This window comes from Helianthus annuus, chromosome 6 (assembly GCF_002127325.2).
Source record: "Helianthus annuus cultivar XRQ/B chromosome 6, HanXRQr2.0-SUNRISE, whole genome shotgun sequence".
Lineage (NCBI taxonomy): Eukaryota > Viridiplantae > Streptophyta > Magnoliopsida > Asterales > Asteraceae > Helianthus > Helianthus annuus.
The window spans coordinates 97,309,394-97,330,037 of NC_035438.2; the positions used below are offsets into that span (position 1 = coordinate 97,309,394).

General features: G+C 37.9%; 1 long non-coding RNA gene across 1 annotated transcript; it reads left to right on the forward strand.

Annotated features, from left to right (window-relative positions):
* Window positions 1–18,388: 18,388 nt before the first annotated feature.
* LOC110865648 lies at window positions 18,389–19,195 on the forward strand. Its single transcript, XR_004861110.1, has 3 exons — window positions 18,389–18,611; window positions 18,709–18,777; window positions 18,884–19,195. It is a non-coding gene; the product is annotated as an uncharacterized LOC110865648 (long non-coding RNA).
* Window positions 19,196–20,644: the final 1,449 nt, after the last annotated feature.

Below are 20,644 nucleotides of genomic sequence, written 5' to 3' on the forward strand. Positions count from 1 at the left end.
TACCAGAGCGACCCGAAATAAGCCTACCCCCTCTCGTACCGAATTTTATGGACCTAGCGAATTGCGATCCCATTCTACATTCCCGTACCGGAGCGTGCCACGAACTATGTGACTATGGTTAAAACGCATATAACTAAAAAAATAATTACCAATATAGATTGAATATCCTTTATTTCAATAGAATTTAAAATGATGATTTATTAGGGTGTCCGGGGCGCCTGCGGGGAGGGGTGCGGTGAGTGTACTCCCCGATCGGGAACACCGTTGCCGACCCCTCGGTGACCCAAATCGGGGAGTGGGGAGCAGGTATCATTCACCGTGTGAAACTTGTATATTTTTGAGTTTTTTTTCCTTGTGATTTTGTAGGAGGATAAAGAACAAAGAATTTGCAGGTGAAGATGAAAGTGCAGGTTAAAATGAAGAAGAAGAAGAAGAAGGGGAGAAGGAAAATATAACCCTTAAGTTTTATTTTTAATTTAAAAAAAAAACTTAATTTTTTTAATTAAATGAAATGTTCTATTTTTTTATTTTTTATTTAGTTTTAATTTATTTAAATTATGTTTTACTTTTATAAAAATATTTATATAAAAAAATAAAACCAAGTCCCCAAGAGAGGAGCGTCGCCATCAAATTGAGGGTGTGGAGGGAGTTAAATGGGGAGTTAACGTGGCGCGTGCTGATTGGCTGTTAGTAAGAGAGGTCACTCCCCACTTAGAGGAGTGCCCCTTGCACCCTTAGATAGCTATGTTCTTGACATAATAACTAAAACTAGGGATGGCAATCAAACCCAAACCCGTTGGGTAAACCCGAAACCCGACACATTTGGGACGGGTTTGGGGTCGGTTAATCGGGTTTGAGACGGGTTTGGGAATAGTTTTTATTTTTTTCGCGGGTTTGGGACGGGTTTGAGATTTAGTGATATACCAGTTTACCCGACCCAATTACCCGATAAAGTGTACCCGTTTACCCGATTGTATACCCGATATAATTTCTTTTATATTATTAAATATGTATATATGATACATCCATATTTTACACATATAGGTATTCTATTCCGTATACATTGTAATTACTTGATATATATTTTTATAATGACAATACAAAATGTAACCGGTTAGTAGTTACCCAATAGGTTTTGAGATGAGTATACCCGACGAGTAATCTTTTTAAATTAACGGGTTTACCGGAAACCCGCGGGTAAACCCGATACCCGATGGGTATTTACCCGCTAGAAACCCGACGGGTTTTGGGAGGGGTTTGGGACAAGCTTATCTAACCGGGTTTGGGTTTGGGATTACCTAAACCCGTCCCAAACCCGACCCATTGCCATCCCTAACTAAAACATTCATGAAAATAAAATGATAAATGAGATGTGAATTTTTTTAGTTATATTGGTATTTCATTACACATTAAATAAAAAATTGTATTCATACATATTTAATCACGGTAATATTTTGCATTCGTATATATAATTTGCATTCAAAAAGTGGTTTCCAGATGTATATATTTGACGTATTTGTCGACGGAAACTAAAATCCACGTCAACTGAAAAAAAAAAAAAAAAGAATCACGACTCTGCTGGGGATCGAAATCTCTGGTTTCGTAGACCAGCGCCTTATCCATTGGGCCACAGAGTCAATTGCGTTGACTGGTTAAAATCAACACTTATTTCTACGTTTAGTAGATCTCACTTAATGAACATGTTTGCCTTGATCAACTAATTTTATGGACTAGGTTTGTATAAGGAACTCTCTATCTTGGGTCTAGAATAATTTTTATATGGTTTAGTGTTTATATATATCACCTCGATTTAAAGTTCTTTTTGTTTGTGTCTGATTAAATCAGACTCGAACAAAAATTATCTTACGAATTAATACCTTTAAAATTCAACTTTTATTTATCATATAACCTTTTGCAATTGGGCTGAATCAAGGGCGGATAGCCTTAGAAGTAGGGGCACTTTCCTCTCTAGCCTATACTTCATATCAACTCTTTCTTTACTCATATTCAGTATGTATATATACCTCTATATTACTCACTTGACCGTAGAATTAGTTCTTGTTACGCTGTTCACATGTATATACCTCTTTATTACTCACTTGACTGTAGAATTATTTATTGTTACGTTGTTCACGAGTTGAGCGGTCACTAGTTGGGCCAAATCTGGATAGCAAATAAGCCGGATCGATTTAACTCGAATCAAAATAAATAAATTGAAATTTGAGCTTGAAGTCCGCTCGGGTTTTTCTTTTTCAAATAAATTAAAAATCTAGCCAAAACACCCTCGGAATGAGAATAAAGAAACAAGAGAAAATAACTATAAAATAAAAATATAGTAGTTAGTAAGATAAAGAAATATAAATACAAATAGTCTATAAACTAAAACACATATTCTGAAAGCTTTTAATTTATGCATACTAAATACTAAAAGTATATATAGAATTATTTAAACTTACTAACAAAATTACCTGTTTATGACTCATGTTTCTCTTGCACAGCTCTCAAGTCTCACCACTCTCCCTATTTCTTTTTCTTCGTCATTCAAACCTTTCCTCTGCCGCTTCTTTTTTCAAATAAAAGATAAGCAAACAAAGCAACTAGAATATGTAGTGTATGTGTTGAATAAACTTTCTAAAGACTAGGGCTGCAAACGAACTGAACAAACACGAACAAGTCCTTGTTCGTGTTCGTTTGTTAAGAAATATACGTATTCATGAACTGTTCATGAACGCTTACCGAACAAGATTTTATGTCCGTGTTTGTTTGTTAAGGAAATGAACTTGTTCATGTTCGCTTGTGTTTGTTTGTTCATTTTAGGCAATGAATGAAAACAAACGATAATGAACACAAATGAGAACAAACTAATGTTCAAGAACACAAATACTAACAAACGAACACAAACAAACGTTCATGAACAAAATATATATTACATTGACACTTATTAAATATTTTATTTGTCGGAATTTTGAAGTATTTAAATAAAATAAAAAAGCTAAAAAAGTAATGAACTATCAAACACAAACGAACACGTTACCGAACGTTCACGAACATAAATAAACGAACGCGCCCTCCGTTCATGTTTGTTCATTTAACTAAACGAACGAAATTTCTTGTTTGTGTTCGTTTGTTTAATAAACAAACGGACACAAACGAACTTCCCGCCGAACAGTTCACGAACTGTTCGCCGAACATTTGGTTCATTTGCAGCCCTACTAAAGACCCTAAAAAGCATCCAATTTCTTCAGTTGGGTTGTGGAGTCGATTAGGGTTTGAACCAAGTTCCTTAATTTATAACTTGATGCTTCGAGTTATGCGGATAAAGATTCGATTAAACAGTTTTGGATTATGGTTCGTAGGATGAAAGAAGAGGGGTTGTTTGTTGATGATCAGGCTTATTCGTTGATTGTTAGGGATTTTAAGAAGTTGAATATGGTTAAACGCGTTTTTAGGTCAAAAGAAAACCATTAACATATGCCAACTGCTAATTAAAATGGTCAAGAGTGGTGGGGTGAAACCATGGCAAGCAACTTACAAGAATCTGATTCAAAATTTGTTATCTGAGAGGAAGTTTGATGAATATTTGGAGCTTCTAAAGTTAATGAAAAACAAGATTACCCGCCTTTTTCTTAGGTGTTTGTCGGGTATATTTCTAAATACAGACCTGCTGATAATGCTTTGGAGTTCTTGAAAACTTTAAGCTTTAACAAAGCGCTGTAGTTTCAGCATACGAGAACATTTTCAAAGCGCGTTTGAGAAGGTAGAAAACTTGAGGCTAAACATTTGTTGTTTAGGTGCTCGCCTGATGCTCGTAAACATAAATCGATTTCTAGTAACTTTTGGTTATGTCCAGTGATTTGGTGTATGTGGAGGTGGCTAAAGCAAACAACAAAAATAAATAAGCTTTTAAAATAACCTAAAAGCCCTCACATGAGGTGACTTAACCAAGAAACTTAACGTTGTTAGTCTAAAAGCGGGCAAAACAAGCCAGTAAGGCCTAGAATCATACCATGTGTCCCCTGATCGATGTCGAATGGTCGGTCAAAACAAAGTTAAAATCAGTTCTTAGCTATCTTTACTAGTAAGGGTAAGTAGGGTGTCAAATTCACATGGAATCAATCAAGGTGTGAAAGATCAAGTGCTTCATCAATTTAAACATTAAACTGTAAAATTGAAAGTTTGATTGATTGATTTAATTGTTGAAAACCTAACAAAACATAGATTGAGTTGTAAACAATATGGGAGAAAGATGACCAATCTCTATGTTTCATTTTTGCATAATAAGGCATGTGATCTAGTTTCACCTAGCCTGAAATCAAATAGACATGATTTCTATAGTTTATTCAATTTACGTTATAGTTTTATGACGTATTATAAAATGGATCTATTCAGAAATATATAACTTTGCTAAACAAAACCGAATCCCATATTGTTCCTGATGTAAAGAAACCAAGAACTAGTGAGCATTGAATCATAACTTATAACAAAACTTAATCGTTTAACAAAACCGAAGAAAAATTGAATCCAAAAAAGTTTAAGGTGCTAATGAAGTTCATCCCAAGCAGGTAAAACAAAGATTAAAAGTATCTAATAACACAAACCTACATCCGGAGAAGGTCACATGTGATTTTGCCTTACTTCATCATGGTTTGGTCTTCAATTCTTGATTGGAATGATAATGGGAATGATTGAGACCCTTTTAAATCGCCCTTAGAATCCCCAAAACGATTGGGAAGAAGGAATAATTTGAAACCCTAGACTTGCAAGTTTAAATCCCAAAAATTTTAGATTTTCACGTGCTAGACCGTAAATTATAGACAAGGGTCCGTAATTTATGTTCCCACCTAGTCCGTAAGTTGACCCCCATACAGTGAGGAGAGTCCTTCGGATTTTGGGAGACCGTAAATTATGAACTCTACACTTTAATTTATGGTCTTTTCAGAACTCAATATTCCAACTTTCTCCATTTGTCGCATTTAGCCCCCGAATCAGATTTTGGGAGACCGTAAATTATGGACTCCCCACTTTAATTTATGGTCTCTTCAGAACTCAATTTTCCAACTTTCTCCATTTGTCGCATTTAGCCCCCGAACTTTCCTCCAACACTCTTTTATGTTTTTTTATCGTGTGTTCTGACCTACAATTCACCGATATACTCAAAATAACAATGATTTAAACTAAAATCACTAACCTATCTCTTTCTATAAAAGGAGAAATCTGAGTGACATAAGAAAAGCTGATGTGTCAGCTGGAGAGGCTGTCCAACAAGGCTTTTTTATGTTATTTTTACATCATAAAGCCTAATATTAAAAGACTTTAAAATTCAAAGGTGGTCCACATTCAAATTCCAAAGGTCTGCCATCAAACCACTGCCTATCTCCAAAATTCAAACCTATGTTATAAATTCAAACCACTGCCTTAAACCTCTGACGATTCAAAATTCAAAAGCTCTGACGATTCAAAATCCTAGCTCCATATTCAAAATTCAAAATTCAAATCATAGTATAAAAACTTCTTTATAATTTCTCAAAGCTTCAAAATTCAAAAACCCATTTCAATCTCTCTCTACTCTCTCTCCATTCTTCACTTTCAGAAGACGAAGAAGAGGATGCAGCATGATTTATAAATTCATCAGGTAATTCAATTCAATTCAACATGATTTATAAATTCATCTAGGTCTTGATTTATAAATTCACTTTCTCTCTCTCTCAAATCCAGATCAAACTCACTTTCTCTCTCTAAATCCAGATGCCTCTCTGTCTCTCTCTCTTCTTTCTCTCTCTATAAAAACCATTTAGGTAAGCCAATTTCTTCCTCTTCTAGATATTGATTACTTTTTACTTTGATTTTCAACTAACCGAGGAGCATTCTGACTATGAATCGAACCATGGACCTTCATAGAGAAAGGGCAGAACTGTTGTGCTCCGGCGTTGATGACATAAGAAATGAAAAAGATACTCGCTCCACTCTTGAAGATCATCGCGTCCTGTTGTTGCTCTGCGTTTACTTTCTTTTGGAGATCGCCGTTGAGTTTCAGACACCATAGGAAAACTGTTGGTTTCAGGTAATTCAAACTAAGATTTAATAAAGTTAGAATCAGATTTTATTTTATTATATTTTCCTCAATTCTCACGTTGTATCGATTTAGAGGGATAGCCATCGGGTTTCAGATGAGGTAACTCAAAACCTAGGGTTTAGTCATGTTTTAATTAACTATTGGTGTTTTCTTCCTACGTATGACTGATGGAGAGGGTGAAACCCGAGCGTTAGAGTGTCTAATTATCATGTTTTATGTGTATTTGATGTGTTTATTTGCTTGGAATGAAGTTACTATGAGAATTTGGTGCTTTGCAGGTAAAATACGTAAGTCGGTGCATTTACGAGGGTTAAAGATGAAAGTGTGAGCATATGATGGGATATCGCGGCTTGAGAGGAAGTCTTGAAGTTGTTCGGGTGATATAAAAGCTTACGAGTAGAAGAAATGTGGAGTAGTGAAGTTTGGGGACTAATTCGGTATAATATGAAAGATGTGTGGAGTTCATATATGTAAGAATCAAGAGATCGTAAGTCTAGGGGTCGATTGGTATTTATTTGAAAGTTATATCGTGCTTAAAGATGAAATCAAAAACAAGAAGGAGTAAAATTCGGGGACTGAAATGTCATTATATGAAAGATGGAACTGAAGAGAATTGGGGATTTGGTGTAGTCGTAGCCTACAGGTTGTCACCTGTAGGTTACGAGTAGATGTACTAGGTAAAGATAAGGAACAGAGATTGCATTTCGTAGGCTACGAGTTGAAAGTGTAGCTTACGAGTTATTCATGACCAGCAAAGGAAGGATTCAAGGAACTCGACCGTAGCTTACGAGTTGTAAACTGTAAGCTACGGTTTGGGTCAAATGTGACATCAGAATTTTTAAACTGTAGGCTACGAGTTCCTTTTCGTAGCCTACGACTGGGTAACATTGAGAAACGCGAATTAAGGTATTCGTGGGATATATTAGGGTTTTTAAAAGGGGGGATCATTATCTATGAATCAAGGTCGATCCAAGGCAAAAAGACATTCAAAATTGAAGGTTTCTTTCACTCCAATCCATCAAGATTCTCCATTCAATCACCGAATCAACCATGATTTCTCCACCAAATCAAGCTTTTGAAGATTCTTCGTGCAAGATGAGCGGCTAAACTTTTTTGGTTTCCTCCGGATGGAGGGTTTTTGTAAGTTAATGAATATTATGTGTTGATACAATTGTTTTGACTTGGTGATCTAAGCATTCGATGCTTTTCACCAGTGATTTGATTTCTTGATTGTAACCAATTGCATTTATTTAAACCTTAATTTCTAAGCATTCAGTTCCTGAGAGTTCTAGTAATTGGGATATATTTGACATGGGGTTAGGGTTTGTAAGTGTAATTGATAATCATTCGATAACCTCCCGTTATGTATTGACCGGAGTACTTAGTCGTTGGTTATCACAATTAGTTAATCAGGTTTAACACCTATGTCTATGTAGGTAACAATTAAACACATAATTGAAGTTAACTGGAAAACCTGAAATCTGGAGAAACCATCTTTTCTCTTATTGATTTACATCACACTTTTTACTCGTTAATTTAGTTATTTCTCACAATCAAACAAACTGATTTTCCAATTCTGTAGTAGTTAATTGAAACTTTTCATTACGACACTTTCCACAGTCCTCCCTTGGTTCGATACCCTGCTTATTCTATACTAATAGTTTAAATAGGTTTTTGCATGTCCATAACGACAGACATCAAAATGGCGCCGTTGCCGTTTTTGAGTGCACAAATCCTTTAGATACTTAGCATAAGCCGGAACCTGTTTAATGGCGTCGATTAAGGGTAAGTTGATTTTTACTTGTTTAAATACCTCTAAAATTTCCTCCGGTTGAGGTCCCCTTTTATTGATTATTTTCGTGTTACCCGGATCCTTCAAGGCTTCAGGAAAGGGAGGTAGAATATGTTCCCCTTCCTTAGCCTTGATTGGTTCAGAAGTTGTAGGTTGGGTGTTTTTACCATTACTTTTAACAATGTTAGGCTCCGACTCATCGTCACTCTCACCATTTTCACCTAAATCCTCCACCACACCATCCACGAGCTGTGGTGGAGTGTCGACCTTGTGATAATTCCTACCACTACGTAAAGTACTTACCTGGCCGACTGGACTGCCCTTCTTTTGATGAGCGGGATTTGGTGTTGTATCACTTGGTAGTTTCCCACTATTCTGTTTCAGCTCCTTCACATCGGTTGCAAGTTGGGCCATTTGTGTGGTTAATGATTGAACGGCTTTCTCTCGCATCTCCTCCTTCTGAGCAAGATTTTTCAATTCAAGTCTTTGACTCTGTAAGTCGAGCTGAATTGATTTCAACATCTCCATCATATCGTTACCCCCCGAAGTGTTAGACGACCCAGCTTGTCCTCTTTGATCATTTTGGTAGCCACCTTGAAAGTTGCCCTGAAATCTGTTCTGATTGAAGTTTCTTTGACCACCAGACTGATTGTTGCCTTGAAATCCCGGATTTTGCTGATTATTCGCATTCCCATAGCTAAAATTCGGGTGATTTCTAAGGCCCGGGTGATATGTGTTGGATTGCATGTTGAAATTTCTTCCACCACCCCCACCTTGCACATAGTTCACATCTTCATTTTCACCAATTATGCTTGGGCAGTGATCCGCTATATGCCCTAGATCTCCACAATGTCCACACAATGGAAACTGACCATTTACCTCCGGTGGATTCTCTACTGCTTTGACTGTCGAATGTGACGGTTCTTGGCGGATCATTGCCATCATCCTTCGTTAGTGTACTTAGCCACTCTGTAACGCTTTTAAGATACACCTCTCCACTCTCGTTACCTCGAAAGCCCAACACTTCTTCCCAACCGAGTGCAGCAAATTTTTCATACAACCCCAACATCCATAGATCGGTTATATTAATGCGCTTCTCGAAACAAGTATTTGTTCTAATAGAATGTGTATCGCCCATCTTTGCATAGAATAACTCGGCTTGGTATGCTGCATTTTGCTTATGCAAAGGTCCATCTCTCCACGTAGGGTGGTAAGGTACATCACCGTGCCCTCGTGGAGGTTGAACAAAATCATCTACTGGCGTTTCCCTAATCTCAATTCCGGTTCCCGTCCTTGCTCTTTTCGACCCAACCGCTACATTCTCTACTGATTGAGTTTCCTTTTCCTTTCCTTTGCGTTGTTTAGCCATCTACAATCACACAACGACAACCAAACACCTCAAGTTAATTCGAATCAGTGGATATTAAGGTGCTAGAACAAGTGTATAACCCGTGAGACCTCCCCACACTTGTTCTAAACCATGGCTCAACTTGTTACTAGTTAAATCATTACCCAAAATAATTTCAATTCACAAATTTAGTCCAAAACTCATAATGTGGTTCATTAACTAGCTTAAAAACAAATTTAACAACATCCCCTTAAGCCATAACATCAATCCAACCCCTCATATAGCACTTTTGCCCCGTTTCAATTCATTAACCAAGGTAAAATCAGGATTTCATGACCTCTTACATGTTTATTCAACCATTAAATGGCTAAACAACCAAGAACAAAGCATGAATATAACAAAAAATACCTTGACTTCATCAATTCAGAGCAAAATTGTAGTAAAAATCATACCTTTTTGGTTTAGAAAGGTTGGAGAACACTTAGAGAGCTTGTATATGAAGTTTGAGCAAAAAGCCCCAAATTTGAATTTTAGGGTTCTTCGAGCTCGACCTGATTCGTGCAAATCCGGGCATCTTCGGTGAAAACCGAGTGCAAGGTTTTGTTCGTCTCGAAAAATTAGCCAAGTTAGGCTCTTGAATCACTCGATTTGGTGGAGAAACGAAGATTTTATGAAGGTTGAAGGTAGAAGATGGCTATGGAGGTTTTGGAAGTTTTAGTGAAGAAGAAGATAGATGATCGATGATGAATTGGTGGAAATAGAAGAAGAATCTGACCCAAATTAGGTGGAGATGTGTTTTATTTATTTAAAATTCGGGTTTTTTAAACAAGTTTGGGTCACCCGACCCCAACCCGGGTCCAACCGTGCATCACATGTATCGACCGTAGGCTACGAGTTACAGCTCGTAGCTTACGGTTTCATTTTTCTGTTCCTTATATACTTTCAACTGTAGGCTACGAGTTGTAACCTGTAGCTTACAGTTTCCCTTGTAATGTGATCAGAGTTTCCCATTCGTAAGCTACGGTTCCCACCCGTAGCTTACGAGTTCACTTTTTTTTTTTTTTTTTTTTTTTTGGTTTAAAAGGATTTTGTTTGTATCTAAGACCCACGTGCCCTTTTTCTTGACAATTTTTTTTATAAAACCGAATGATTCGGTTTCTCATTCACATGCCCGCTCCACCTAAGCTACGAATTGAAGGTTGATTAGTGTTTTTCTTCAGCAACAAAGGGTGGTACCGATTTCTGAAAAGGCTTTTCAAAAGCCACATGCTACTTGGTCGATCGCTGAGACGTGTAATGGGGATAGAGTAACCTATATGAAATACAAGTTCTGGATAAAAATCAAGTTCGGAGATGGAGCTAAATTGAAGGTGTTGCAGTGGGGGAACCAACCTCCAAGTCGAGGCGAAATGGACGATTTGGATTCTAGTGATGAAGAGGTATTGAGGTTGAGGCGAGAAGCGGGTTTGCAAGTAAGAGAAAGTGGATATGGGCAGCATGAGGGGCCACGGCAGTCAGATTACTCTTGGGGAGTGTTTGACGACGATATGCAGGCAAGGGTGCAGAGTAGCCAACCGCCAGAATACGCGGGTTGGGACAGGTGGCAACAGTGTTTGTATGATCAAGGCTCGCGCTTGGAAATAAGTAGGGAGAGGCAACATCGGGAGTCAATGGAAAGTAGAGAGAGACAACATGAGGAGATGATGGGATTTCTACGACGTGCCGACCGGGCACGTCACATCAGCAATGAAATGGAATCGAACATGAGGGCGTATGACGAGAACCAAACGCGCCAGTATTTCAATTATTATAATGGAGTTCCATTTTGCGAGAATCCACCTCATGTGGACTTCAGTCAGTTGCAGCCATATGAGCCAGGTATGCCCCGTCTTCCGATGCCCCAGGTTCATGGATCGATGTGGTTGCCAAGAGAATACTCGGAGCCGCATTTTCAAAGCTCCTACCCATATCGACCTCCACCTTATGATTACTCGGCTCGCCAAAGTCAACCACATACAGCTCAAGCGTCTTCTTCTCAGTCGCAGCAAGGTCCGCAAGGAGGTTTAGCGGACATTTTTGATATGAGCTCATTTTATGAGCATTTGGGTGGATATCGTGGTGGACCGCCGGGTCCATCATATCATTGAGCACTCTCTGACATGTTCAGGTCCACGTGCTTTTTCCTTTCTGAACAATTAATTGTCTTTTTATCTTTCGTTTCATGTTTTGTACTTGGTGGTGTTTAAACTCTATGTGTTGTTTTATGGGATGTGTGTCGTTTGGTTTGTTTGTGATGAGTTGGCCGCTTATTTAGGATAGTGGTTTGTTTTCCCGGGCTTATATTTTAAAAGTACCATACATTGGGGACAATGTATCCCAAGTGTGGGGATGGGGGAGCCCGGGAAGGGATTTGCGGATAAAGCTTTGAAGCGATTGAAAGTGGTTGAAATCGATGAAAATTGGAAATTTTGAAAATTTTGAAAATTTTTCATCACCTTAAACAAGCTAATTGGATACGAAAACCTAAAGTTTCAATCACTAATAGGCTTCTTACCGGTAGTAAGCTAGATTAGTCCCTTGTCATGGATGTCCCTTTAAGTTTCATGAGAGTAGGTTTGACAAGTGTTTTTATAGAAAATGAGTGAAAAGAGATGTCTATCTAGGGGTAACATGTTTTAATTGCATATGCTACATGTCGTCAACCTTTTTACCTTTTCTTGGTGAGATTTTGAGCCTGTAGACGGATAGGATACACTATATTATGAATTCATTTGTTGAGTGCAGGCGACGTGTTATTTTGTGTTAGAACTTGTGTGATTCGATGCATGCTAAGACTGTGGGTTTGACATGTGCACATAGATGATAAAGGCATTAGGATTTCCTGTTACACCCTTTGTGTTTGTGCTTCTTTTGCGTTATTCACCAATTTCCCTTAGTAGCCCTGTTGAGCCTAACTACCTTTCGTTTGTTCCCCCATTATCTATTGTGAAAAACCGACCGTGATGATATTGTTATGAAAAAAAAAAGAATAATATATAAAAAAAATGAAGAAAAAGGAAAATAGAAAAATATGTGGGAAATGAAAAAGAAAAAAAAAACAAAAATAGAAATATTGTGAATGTCGTTTATGTTCTTGGGTAGAAACCAACCCAATAGTATAAGTTGTGCTTGAATAAAGTTTCACGGTTTGGTTGTTGTTTGTGAGCCAATTAGAAAAGAAAAAGAACCCAAAAATATTTCCTACCTTTACCCTAAGCCCAAAAACCCGAAAGTCCTTTTGATGTGTGCCATGTTAGATGATACAGTGGAGGTGTGATTGTCATACAAGCCTATGATTACAAGATTTCATGTTTCCTTTTTGGAGTGTTTATATACTAGCACATTACACGCTAGTCCAGATATTAACCCGAGAGGAGAGTACATTGTGAGGGGTGTGTAGCATGTGTTAATTGTAAACATGTTAGTTTTAGATAGACAAGTCTTGAGTTTTGAAATTGCATCATTTACTTGTCAAACTGTCAATCTCGATTGTGTCAGTCTATGGGATGGGTATGACTTGGGACTGAACAGGTTGAACCGATTAAGGGGTTTAAAGGTGGTGTTGCTATGGTGACTAGTTCTAGTTGGTTTGCTTGGGGACAAGCAAAGGCAAGTGTGGGAATGTGATGGAGAGGGTGAAACCCGAGCGTTAGAGTGTCTAATTATCATGTTTTATGTGTATTTGATGTGTTTATTTGCTTGGAATGAAGTGACTATGAGAATTTGGTGCTTTGCAGGTAAAATGCGTAAGTCGGTGCATTTACGAGGGTTAAAGATGAAAGTGTGAGCATATGATGGGATATCGCGGCTTGAGAGGAAGTCTTGAAGTTGTTCGGGTGATATAAAAGCTTACGAGTAGAAGAAATGTGGAGTAGTGAAGTTTGGGGACTAATTCGGTATAATATGAAAGATGTGTGGAGTTCATATATGTAAGAATCAAGAGATCGTAAGTCTAGGGGTCGATTGGTATTTATTTGAAAGTTATATCGTGCTTAAAGATGAAATCAAAAACAAGAAGGAGTAAAATTCGGGGACTGAAATGTCATTATATGAAAGATGGAACTGAAGAGAATTGGGGATTTGGTGTAGTCGTAGCCTACAGGTTGTCACCTGTAGGTTACGAGTAGATGTACTAGGTAAAGATAAGGAACAGAGATTGCATTTCGTAGGCTACGAGTTGAAAGTGTAGCTTACGAGTTATTCATGACCAGCAAAGGAAGGATTCAAGGAACTCGACCGTAGCTTACGAGTTGTAAACTGTAAGCTACGGTTTGGGTCAAATGTGACATCAGAATTTTTAAACTGTAGGCTACGAGTTCCTTTTCGTAGCCTACGACTGGGTAACATTGAGAAACGCGAATTAAGGTATTCGTGGGATATATTAGGGTTTTTAAAAGGGGGGATCATTATCTATGAATCAAGGTCGATCCAAGGCAAAAAGACATTCAAAATTGAAGGTTTCTTTCACTCCAATCCATCAAGATTCTCCATTCAATCACCGAATCAACCATGATTTCTCCACCAAATCAAGCTTTTGAAGATTCTTCGTGCAAGATGAGCGGCTAAACTTTTTTGGTTTCCTCCGGATGGAGGGTTTTTGTAAGTTAATGAATATTATGTGTTGATACAATTGTTTTGACTTGGTGATCTAAGCATTCGATGCTTTTCACCAGTGATTTGATTTCTTGATTGTAACCAATTGCATTTATTTAAACCTTAATTTCTAAGCATTCAGTTCCTGAGAGTTCTAGTAATTGGGATATATTTGACATGGGGTTAGGGTTTGTAAGTGTAATTGATAATCATTCGATAACCTCCCGTTATGTATTGACCGGAGTACTTAGTCGTTGGTTATCACAATTAGTTAATCAGGTTTAACACCTATGTCTATGTAGGTAACAATTAAACACATAATTGAAGTTAACTGGAAAACCTGAAATCTGGAGAAACCATCTTTTCTCTTATTGATTTACATCACACTTTTTACTCGTTAATTTAGTTATTTCTCACAATCAAACAAACTGATTTTCCAATTCTGTAGTAGTTAATTGAAACTTTTCATTACGACACTTTCCACAGTCCTCCCTTGGTTCGATACCCTGCTTATTCTATACTAATAGTTTAAATAGGTTTTTGCATGTCCATAACGACAGACATCAATGACTCCATCAATCAATGGGCTTCTTTGAGTGATAAATAGGATGAGGTTTTGTATAAGAAAGAACATCGGAATAGATTTTAGAAAACAAAACACCTTAAAAATCATGAGAAAATAGAGAGAATTTGGTTTTCTTTAACTTCCATGCTCTGTAAATATTGATTCAGATGTCAAGTGATTTTATCATTATTTGTTGGTGTTAAACAATTGACTAGAAACAAATATTTACGGTGTGATTTCGGATAAGTTTTAAACCGATTGTTGTTTCATAGTTTCTGTAAGGCCCCCAAACCGGGCACCCTACAGTTGGGTCACATCACATGGTACTTTTTAAAAATATATATAATTATCTCAAAAAGTCGCAGCGGAAATTAGACTAAAAACAGTACCGATTGCTTTAAAAATTAAAAACCATTATTAAATTAAAATATCACGAATGCCTGCCTTCCGAGTCACGAGTTATGCCATCCACTTGCCAAGAGTGCTACCGACCCGAAATACATACCTGCGAGCACACTAACATACATGCAAAAGTCAGCTACGCTGAGCGAGTTCTAACAGTTTGATTTAAACATAAACGATACAACAAATTATGTTAGTTTATTGCCAAAACACAATATTTATAAAATAGAAACACCACTTTTAAAACCCTTTAACACTAGGTTTGCCACCTATAACCACTCCTCTATACTCGTCTCATCAAAATCGTACTAAGGCAATCCACAGTACAAATCACAACCACGCTATTTAACATCATATCACACCTACACAACATACCCACCGATTCATCTAACGCGAACACATAAAACACATAAGGTGGGAACCTAACACAAAATATGGCCACATCACCAAGACATAATCGAGCCCTGTGACAACCTCGGTGTCACCCCGAAGGTAACCACCCGTCGCCACCCCAGCTCCAAAACCCGTCGCCACCCCGAAGGTAACGACAATAGGGATACTCGACACCACCACTTGGATCGACGGTCCCAACTCGTTGACCCGCCGCCACCCCGAAGGTAACGACAATAGGGATACGTCGACACCACCACTTGGATCGACGGTCCCAACTCGTTGACCCGCCGCCACCCCGAAGGTAACGACATCATCAACAAATAACCCGCATCAAGCACCTCTAGGATGCTATATCACACAAAAAAAAAGCACACCGACACACACAATGTATAAAACATCGTTGTCATACTAGACTATAGATTAACCTCGTAACTCGAAAATATAATACCACTTATACTACAATCGTAGCATCACCATACCCTTTTGACACGCCTATGTAAGGCTACCAGAACTCTCTCAACTCATATACTAAGAAATCTACCCAGCTATGAGGAAATATTTATTAAACATTTTTTTACTTCAAAACTCGCTAATTAATTTAGCAAGAAAGCCTGAATAAAAATATACGTGAAACACATCATTACGCATATATGCTAGCCCCAAAATAAATACTAAAAAAGGGGAGTTAGAACTCACCGGTTGCGAAGCTTCACAATGGTCCCACATTACACGTTTCTTGCACTGAAACCTGAACGCCTTCATCGACTCGCCACCCATGTCTCGCGAACCATACGAACTGGACCACCCCGACCCGTTTGGACTCGCAAACCCGCACCGGGGCCCTATGAGTGTCCACCACCTGCCATATAAACCCAAAAAAAATATCTAATAAAAAGTTACATGGAAACCACGTTCCATTTCACACATGCTATCATGACCACATCATCACCACAATCATTGACATCATCATTGAGCCATAATCAGCATATTATTAGTCACATTACCCAACATAAAACCTCCCATGCACCATGCTTTCCATATTCCGCGTAATGGCCTGCACACCTTTATTAAATATCTTTTAAACTCTTATACACCCACTCTCGCATATTGACCATCCCAGAAACCTTACTGTAACCCTTGCATGAACACACCTACCTCATGCAAACTCTCTTACTAATATTAAAAAAACGCATCATCATCATCACAATAACATTAGCACCCAGCCACCTTCTACGTTTAACAAGTCAACCCCACGCATCATCACCTACATCGCCAAGCACAAGATCATCTTCCTCACACCCGGCCAACCAGAAAACCATGCCACAACATAAACTACACACAGCTCAATACTTTCACCAATGGTTCCGTCACGTCACACGACTTCCAGTTTCAATCGTGTTAATTCGACATAACCATCAACATGGAACTCCATTCGGTTCCCTAAGTAACCACCCAAGTCTTGTTCCGTCAAACCGTTCTGTTCATCTCAAACCCAACAACTCGACAAGATCGTGAGTTCAAGAAAGATTATATTTATATACCTGAATCGAGTGTGTTGACTAAAGCTTTGAAGTCGGATTCCGAGTGTGACGCGAATGACGATCCTGAAACACCAGCGCTTTTGCCTTGACGTCCCAGGAAAACCATGCTTCAAGAAAGTTGCAGATGATGATTACGCGACCCCGGAGTGTCTTCCTTCCCCCTCAAACTCCAACCAAACTCGTAGATCCTTCTCTTCTCATCTGTCTGCGCCGTAGGGCTTCTGGTGAGGATGTTATTGGTGTCAACGGTTTAATTACGTGAGTAGAGGTTTAAAAGATAAGCCTCAACCCAAAAGTTACAACCAGGTCCTTCATTTTCTTTTAGTTGATATATTGCTACCAAAGTAACAAAAACCATGTTTTGGTATTTACACACGAGTACACGACCCACTTTAATATCTAGTAACTCAAAACTGACGAGTCTAAAATTATACTTAGTCCCTTGGCTTGCATGTCTCATCTTACTCGTTAAATAATAATAGAGTTAGAAAAATTAGGGTGTTACAGTTTCGAACTAATTTGATCGTTATTCAGTTTGTTTTGGATTGAACTCTGTACATTTCGACAAGTTTCAGGAGCTATTGACCAGGCATAAGTCAACTGTTGCTGAATTTCTTACCAAGAATTATGATTGGGTTAGTTGTTGGTGTGATAAATGGGTGTTTCCAAAGTTATTATGTCACATTTATTAATAAAATCTATAATACCGCATATCAACTTCTAGCTTTGGTTGGTCGGATTCGGAAATACTTACAATGACTAAAGCTTTACCTTTCTGCTTGAGAAGTTCGGAGGCTCGACTTCAGCTTTCTTTGAATTTTTTCATGAATGAGCTGGGTTATACGCCTGCGTATTTGGCAACTCACCCTAAGTTATTAGTTTACAGAAATTTTTAAAAGATTTTGTGTTGTCGTATCGTGAATTTGTACCTCATCTGTTTGAAGCTTACACCAAAGCTACTGGTCATCCAGTGACTTGATTTTCAATATCTGGTAATGATCATTTAAACTTAGTATGATTGCGTATACTTTCTTGATATTGCAATACTTATTCGTTATTAGAATAGCTGTTGTATTGCTACATCTTATTGTTAGTTTTTAGATGATATGATGATTTAATCGCGTATTTGTACGGTGAAATAGTTATGGATCTGAAAATATTGTTCAAATATTTATTGAGAAAAATGAATATCGAATATACAGTCAATTTTGTTAGCTAACTAACTAACTAATGGCTCATAACTGTTACATCTTATTGTTAATTTTTGGATGATATATTTCTCAACAGTTGCCCTAGACAAACCCTGGCTACAATACACTATTATAAAGGTTGAAAAGAGAGAAGGAAACCAAGAAAAGATATCAACTAATATTTTTTCATAGTATCAACTAAGACTGTATCACAATATTTATGCCTTGGTGTTTTTGATGTTTAATCGAAGTAAACGAGCACTGCAGACATGTTGGATTTGGCTGTTGAGTATATAAAAGAACTTCAGAATCAAGTTGAGGTATGCCTTGCCTTCTAAATATAAAAGAACTTCAGAATCAAGTTGAGGTATGCCTTGCCTTCTAAAAATAAATATCACTAATATATGAACTATCCCGTTTATAATATCGTAATATGTTAATTTTGGGCTGATGGTTGATTGTGTTGATGAACAGAATGATGGAGGGATAATAACTCAAGCAACTCATGCTCCCACTGGGTTGACTCATCAGCTGACGTATGTGTTGATCATTTGGAACGTGTACCTAACGACAAAGATAAAAGGATGTTTTTGTTGTGAACATGTGCAGGTCAGGCGGACACGAATAAGTGAAAGAATGAGGAAGCTGCAAGATCTTGTCCCAAATATGGATAAGGTATGATCATTGTTGTTTCAATTAATATCTTTTTATAGTATCAACTAAGACTGTCTCACAATATTTATGCCTTGGTGATTTTAATGTTTAATCGAAGTAAACGAGAACCGCAGACATGTTGGATTTGGCTATTGAGTATATCAAAGAACTTCATAATCAAGTTAAGGTATGCCTTGCCTTCTAAAAATAAATATCACTAATATATGAACTATCCTGTTTATAATATTGTATTATGTCTTAACGTATTGTGTGTTTCTGTCACAACATTTCAGACTCTTTCAGACCGTCAATGAAAGTGAACATGTCCACATAAGCCGAAGTCGTCCTTCTCAAGGCTCCATATGTCAACTCACTAATCCACTATAAGCTGATCCTTTACTTTGTTAGCATTACAAATTTCAGTCTTAAGCTTATCGATAATAGTTGTTACTTGTAGCTTAAAACCGATTCAGTTTGATGTCGAAAGCGGTGCAATGAATCTGTTTGATGTCAAAAACAGTACAATGTCGTAAGCATTGGAGAAGTGGATTTTGAAGCTGAGGTAATATTTTATTTATGCACTTGATTCTAATCAACGTCGTAAGCATCAGAGGTGAATTTGTGTATAGATTTATATTGAAAACAATGGTTGAAACTGTGACACTTCGGGTTTTCCCCGGACAATCTTTCGATGTAACATGTGTGTACATAGATTCTATTAAAATGAAAATTTGAACTATTGTGTTACATGCTATGTGTATTCATGTATATGTGTATATAGATATAAATGTGTATGTATTATATATATATATATATATACATAGATATAAGGGAGTGTGTGTGTATGTGAGATGAACCGGAACCCGAAACCACAATCAATCCGAGACCACAAACCCGACTCGAGCCCACGGTTGCTAGTGAACAGTAACAATGGGCCGTTTGGGCCTTATGACCGAGAAATCCAACCCGGAATCACCCTAACCCACTCGCAACCTTATATAAACCAACCCTCCCCTCCCTTAAACCATTTTACAACACTCCTCTCACACTCTCCTCTCTCACACTAGAACCCTAAAAACCCAAAGCATCAACCACCATTTTCTTCCTTGTTCCTTCGGATTCAACCCGACAACAAAGCTTGCGGATTCAAGATCGGAGTCCCACTCGAAAGATCATCTTCATACCCTTCCTTAACCGGTTAGTGTGTATGCGTGTTAATTTGTTAGAGGTTTCATGCTTTCTTGTAATGTTCTTGTTTAGCCGAGAATGAAACCCTTGCCTTGATGAAATGTTGTCTTAGTTGTTACTTTGATCAAATATTGTCACTCCTTAGTTATAGATAGAAACATTTAGCCAAGACTTTGAGTATTATGGGTTGAGTGTTCATGTTTCATATGTGCTAGAAATAGAATCCAAGCATGATACTTAGATTTGGTTGCTTTAACACTTTTCTGATGCTTTCGGTTTATGGTGATGTATGAATCCTAGAATGCATGTTATGGGTGGGTTGTGAGGGTCAAAACCTGATGAACCGGATGAATATTATGATGAACAGTTTGAATGTCACAAAAATATTTTGAATATGCTTGTTTTGATCCATTTTGCTTTGTAATTAGACAACAAAACATGTTTTTGCATTCTGATTGGTCAGTACAAAATTACATGAAAATGCAAGGTCATTGGATCGTACAAAGGACAGGTTCTAGAAGGCTTCAGGTGCACGTAGCTGAGGTTGCGAGTCGGGACCTTCGGTTGCGACTCGTAACCAACGCATGATGAACCGAGACCGCAGTTGCGACTCGCAAGCAGCACGTGATGAGCCGTAACCAAGGTTGCGAGTCGGAAACCCTGGTTGCGACTCGTAACCAATGCATGGTGAGCCGTAACCGAGGTTGCGAGTCAGAATCCCTTGGTTGCGACTCGCAATCGCCTTTGTCGCGACTGGGCTATTATTGGGCCAAATGACTTGTTGTGCTATCTGTTAACTGGACTGCTATGTAACTGTTTGCTGTGTAGATATTAGGGTTGGCCCAATAATCGTTTGTATGTTGGAC